The sequence below is a fragment of the Cherax quadricarinatus genome, chromosome 4 (genome assembly GCF_038502225.1).
Source record: "Cherax quadricarinatus isolate ZL_2023a chromosome 4, ASM3850222v1, whole genome shotgun sequence".
Lineage (NCBI taxonomy): Eukaryota > Metazoa > Arthropoda > Malacostraca > Decapoda > Parastacidae > Cherax > Cherax quadricarinatus.
The window spans coordinates 47,147,896-47,153,834 of record NC_091295.1 but is presented as its reverse complement, the minus strand read 5'-3'; positions in this window follow the sequence as shown (position 1 = coordinate 47,153,834).

The window sequence follows — 5,939 nt, the reverse complement described above, 5'->3', positions numbered from 1 at the left end:
GGAAAACCTGGAGCCCCACAGGGACCAGAAATGTGGAGGGCTAAGATGATGGAGGTGGTACTGGAAAACATCATGCATCATCAGGTTAGGGACACTACCAGAGAGAGAGAGAGAGAGAATGAACCAGCAAAACTGAACATTATGTTCACCTTGAGTGGTTCAGACATTGAGGACATCATATATGTAAGGCCCCCTCAGAGCTAGTGATAATGTGGTCCTGATCCTCGAATACATAATAGTTACAAGCAGGAAGCGTAGGATGGAAGAAGCCGTCCTACTGGTGGGGAAATCAGTAAATGAAATGACAGAATACGTGACAACAAAATGCAAGGAGGCAGAGGTGAGGTTCACACCCACTGGCAACAGAAATAATGGGAAGTCCAGATCAAGCCCTTGGTTCACCCAAAGGTGTGCTATTATTATAATCAAAGGAGAAGCGCTAAACCCATAGGATTATACAGTGCCTTTGGGGGAATGTGGAAGTTATTCAGGGAACTGGAGCACAAATCCAATTCCCTAGATCAAGAGCCCCTCACCAGCATCAAGGAACCTTCCTTGAGGGGACCCAAAGGTGTAGAGAGACTAAGTGCACTAGCGAATGGAGAAAGTATAGAAGACAAAGGACCCAGGAAAATAAGGTTAGTTGAAGAGCCAGATGAGGGAGACCCAGCGGCAATATGAAAATGACATAGTATCAAAAGCCAAGTCTAACCTGAAGCTGTTGTACAGCCACATCAGGAGGAAGACAACAGTCAAGGATCAGTATATCAGGCTGAGGAAGAAGGAGGGGAGATCACAAGAAATGACCGAGAAGTATGTGAAGAGCTCAACATGAGATTTATGGAAGTATTTTCAGTGGAGACAGAAAACTCCAGAAAGCCAGAATGGTGGGGTACACCAACATGTGGACACAATCTACACAACCGAGGAGGTAAAGAGGCTGCTATGTGAATTAGATACCTCAAAGGTGGTAGAACCAGACATCTCTCCATGAGTCCTAAAAGAGGGAGCAGAGGCAGTGTGTATGCCATGCCACTAACAACAATCTTCAACACATCTATCGAAACAGGGAAACTACCTCAGGTGTGGAAGACAGCAAATGTAGTTCCAGTTTTTAAGAAAGGAGACAGACACACAACAAGAAACTACAGACCAGTGCCACTGACATGTATAGTAGGCAAAGACGTGGAGAAGATTGTCAGCAGAGTGGTGAAGCACATAGAAAGGAACAAGCTTATACACTACAACCAGCACGGTTTTAGGGAAAGAGAAATCCTGTGTCACAAACCTACTGGAATTTTACGACAATATGATGGAAGTAAGACGAGAGAGAGGGGAGGATAGACTGTATTTTCTTTGACTGTAAGAAGGCTTTCGACACTGTTCCACACAAGAGATTAGTGCAAAAGCTAGATCAGGCAGGTACAACAGGAAAAGCTCTGCAATAGATCAGAGAATACCTGACAGGAAGCAACAGTGAGTCATGGTAAGTGACGAGGTGTCAGAGTGGGTGCCTGTGATGAGTGGGAGTTCCACAGGCGTCAGTCCTAGGACTGCTGCTGTTTCTCGTATGTGTAAATGACATGACAGAAGGGATAGTTTCAGAAGTGCAACTGTTGGCAGACGATGTGAAGCTAATGAGGAGAGTTCAGTCAAATGAGGAACAAACAGGACTACAAAGGGATCTGGACAGGCTGCAAGCCTGGTCCAGCAATTAGCTCCTGGAGTTTAACCCCGCCAAGTGCAAAGTCATGAAGATTGGGAAAGGGCAAAGAAGATCACAGACAGAGTACAGGCTAGGGGGTCAAAGACTGAAAAATCTCACTCAAGGAAAAGGATCTTGGGATGAGTATAATACCAAGCATATGTCCTGAGGTGAACATCAGCCAGATAACTGCTGCAACTTATGGGTGCCTGACAAACTTAAGAATAGCATTCCAACACCTCAGTAAGGAATCATTCAAAATTCTGTACACCGTGTACGTCAGGTCTACATTGGAGTATGCAGCACCAGTTTGGAACCCACACCTGGTCAAGCACATCAAGAAATTAGAGAAAGTGCAAAGGTTTGAAACAGGACTAGTTCAGGAGCCTTGTCCTAAGTTATTTATATATTAACACATCAGCCGATTCCACCAAGGCAGGGTGGCCCGAAAAAGAAAAACTTTCATCATTCACTCCATCACTGTCTTGCCCTAGGCATGCTTACACTACAGTTATAAAACTGCAACATTAACACTCCTCCTTCAGAGTGCAGGCACTGTACTTCCCATCTCCAGGACTCAAGTCCAGCCTGGAGTTTACCTGGAGAGAGTTCCGGGGGTCAACGGGTCAACGCCCCCGCGGCCCGGTCTGTGACCAGGCCTCCTGGTCAGAGCCTGCCGATTTCCCAGAATCCTTTCATAAATGATACTTTGCTCACACTCCAACAGCACATCAAGTATTAAAAACCATTTGTCTCCATTCACTCCCATCAAATATGCTCACGCATGCTTGCTGGAAGTCCATGCCCCTTGCACACAAAGCCACCTTTACCCCATCCCTCCAACCTTTCCTAGGCCGACTTCTACCCCACCTTCCCTCCACTACAGATTTATACACTCTCAAAGTCGTTCTATTTTGTTCCATCCTCTCTACATGTCCGAATCACCTCAACAACCCCTCCTCAGCCCTCTGGATAATGGTTTTGGTAATTTCGCACCTCCTCCTAATTTCCAAACTACGAATTCTCTGCAATATATTCACACCACACAATGCCCTCAGACATGACATCTCCACTGCCTCCAGCCTTCTTGTTGCAATATTCACCACCTATGCTTCACACCCATATAAGAGCATTGGTATAACTATACTCTCATACATTCCCCTCTTTGCTTCCATGGGCAAAGTTCTTTGTCCCAACAGACTCCTCAGTGCACCACTCACCCTTTTTCCCTCATCAATTCTATGATTCACCTCGTCCTTCATTTGCCCATCTGCTGACACATCCACTCCTAAATATCTGAATACAGTCACCTCCTCCATACTCTCTCCCTCCAATATGATGTCCAATCTTTCGTCACCTAATCTTTCAGTTATCCTCATCACCTTACTCTTTCCTATATTCACTTTTAATTTTATTCTTTTACATACCCTACCAAACTCATCCATCAACCTCTGCAACTTCTCTTTAGAATCTCCCATAAGTAGTGTCATCAGCAAAGAGCAACTGTGACAACTCTCACTGTGTTAGATTCTTTATCTTTTAACCCCACACCTCTTGCCAACACCCGTGCATTCACTTCTCTTACAACCCCATCTATGAATATATTGAACAACCACAGTGACCTCACACATCCTTGTCTAAGGCCTACTTTTACTGGGAAATAATCTCCCTCTTTCCTACACTTAATATTTGTATTTATAACTCATTACAGTTGTGACCAGGCGTGGACATATCATTGGCTCATTACTTTGTGATTTGTTCATGACTGTAACCATGTATAGGAGTGAGGCTGATTCATTACCTTTATAACTTGCCATGATTGTGACCAGAACTACCTGGAGTTCATTACCTTTGTAACTAGTTCAGCTATCATAACTTTGGGATCCAGTCCCTGGACCCATTATGTACCTTTGTAATCTTTTGACTACCACCCACAGGATGGGTATGGGGTGCATAATAAAGATATTAAACTAACTCTCCTACATACTCTAACCTGAGCCTCACTATCCTAGTAAAAACTCTTCACTGCTTTCAGTAATCTACCTTCTGTTCCATATACAGTGGAAACCCAGTTTTCATCCAGTCCAGTTATTGTACAGTTCAGTTTTCGACCACTATTTTCAGTGAAATTTTTCCCGTTTTCATACATCCACTCGGAAATCATCCATACCAAACGCATCAGCCTGCCCACGGGATGAGGCCACTCATACGTTCGTGACTCAGTCTGCCTTTGTTACTCATTCAGTGAGCATTACTCCGCTCATCCTCCAGACTTGGAAGATCAATTGTTGGGGGAGTTTAGCTTCCTCACAGTAAAGTTCTTGCTTCCTAATACCACTCCTCTCATCCAGCCCATGGACCAGCAGATCATTTCAAACTTCAAAAAACTCTACACCAAAGCAATGTTTCAAAGGTATTTTGAAATGACCTAGGACACTGAATTGACCCCAAGAGAGTTCTGGAGGAATCATGTCAATATCCTCAATTGCATAAATAAGCCTTATAGACAAGGCTTAGCAGGGAGTGACTTTCAGAATGATTAACTCTTTGAGAAAATTGTGGCCAGAATGTGTTCTCCAGAAGGATTTTGAAGGGTTTGAGGCTGACCCCAACGACCCTATGCCTGTTGTGCAATCTATTGTGTCTTTGGGGAAGTCCATGGGGTTGGAGGTGAGTGGACAGGATGTATAAGAGTTGGTGGATGACCACAGGAAAGAGCTAACCACTGTAGAGCTGCAAAACCTTCATCTGGAACAGCAATAGGCCTTAGCTGAAGTAATTGCTTCAGAGGAGGAGGAGAGCGGGAAGAATGTGACTTCTTCAGCAATTTAGGACATTTGTGCAAAGCGGAGTGAGGTGCAAAGTTTTGTGGAGAAATATCACCCTAACAAAGCTGCTGCAATCCGTGTTCAATGACAATGCCATGTACCATTTTAGGCAAATCTTAGAGAGATGCCAGAAACAGGCCTCTCTGGACAGATTTTTTGTGCCACAGGGGTCCAGTACTCTCAAGCTGGTCCTAGTGCCAGTAAAAGATAAGGGAAGTAACCCCAGATAGGGCTTTGATACCTGAAGTCCTTATGGAGGGGGATTCCCCTTCCAAACATTTATCCATTTCATTAGTCATTTATATATATTTCTCATTGTTTTCTGTATGTAAAACTATAGTTATTCTCTTTACAACATATTTTTTTGTTAATATTTTTGACTGTCTGGAACGGATTAATTGGATTTACATTATTTCTTATGGGAAATATTACTTCAGTTTTCATACAAATCGGTTTTTGGCCAACCTTCTGGAACGGATTAAAGACGAAAACTAGGGTTCCACTGTACCTGCAACATCTGCCACATTGCCCCCCTATCCACCCTGTCATATGCCTTTTCCAAATCCATAAATGCCACAAAAACCTCTTTACTCTTATCTAAATACTGTTCACCTATATGTTTCACTGTAAATGTTTGGTCTACACACCCCCTACCTTTCCTAAAGTCTCCTTGTTCATCTGCTATCCTACTCTCCATCTTACTCTTAATTCTTTCAATAATAACTCTACCATACATTTTACCAGGTATACTCAACAGACTTATTTCTCTGTAGCTTTTGCACACTCTTTTGTCCCCTTTGCCTTTATACAAAAGAACTATGTATGCTCTCTGCCAATCCCTAGGTACCTTATCCTCTTTCATACATTTATTAAATAATAGCACCATCCATTCCAAAACTGTATCCCCACCTGCTTTTAACGTTTCTATCTTTATCCCATCAATCCCAGCTGCCTTACCTTCTTTCATTCTACCCACTGCCTTACAAACTTCCCCCACACTTGCAACTGGCTCTTCCTCATTCCTATCTTCACTCCCTATCTTCATCAACATTTAACAATTCCTCAAAATATTCCCTCCATCATCCTGATACCTCTAACTTTCCTCTCCTATTTTTAACTGCCAAATTCATTTATCCCCTAGGCCTCCTCAACTTATTAATCTCACTCCAATACTTTCATATTTTCAACAAAATTTGTTGATAACATCTCAAACACTCTCATTTGCTCCCTTTTTACATTGCTTCACCACTCTCTTAACCTCTCTTTTTCTCGCCATATACTCTTCCCTCCTTGCATCAGTTCTATTTTGTAAAAACCTCTCATATGCTAACGTTTTCTCCCTTACTACTCTTTTTACATAATCATTCCACCAATTGCTCTTCTTCCCTCCTGCACCCACTATCCTG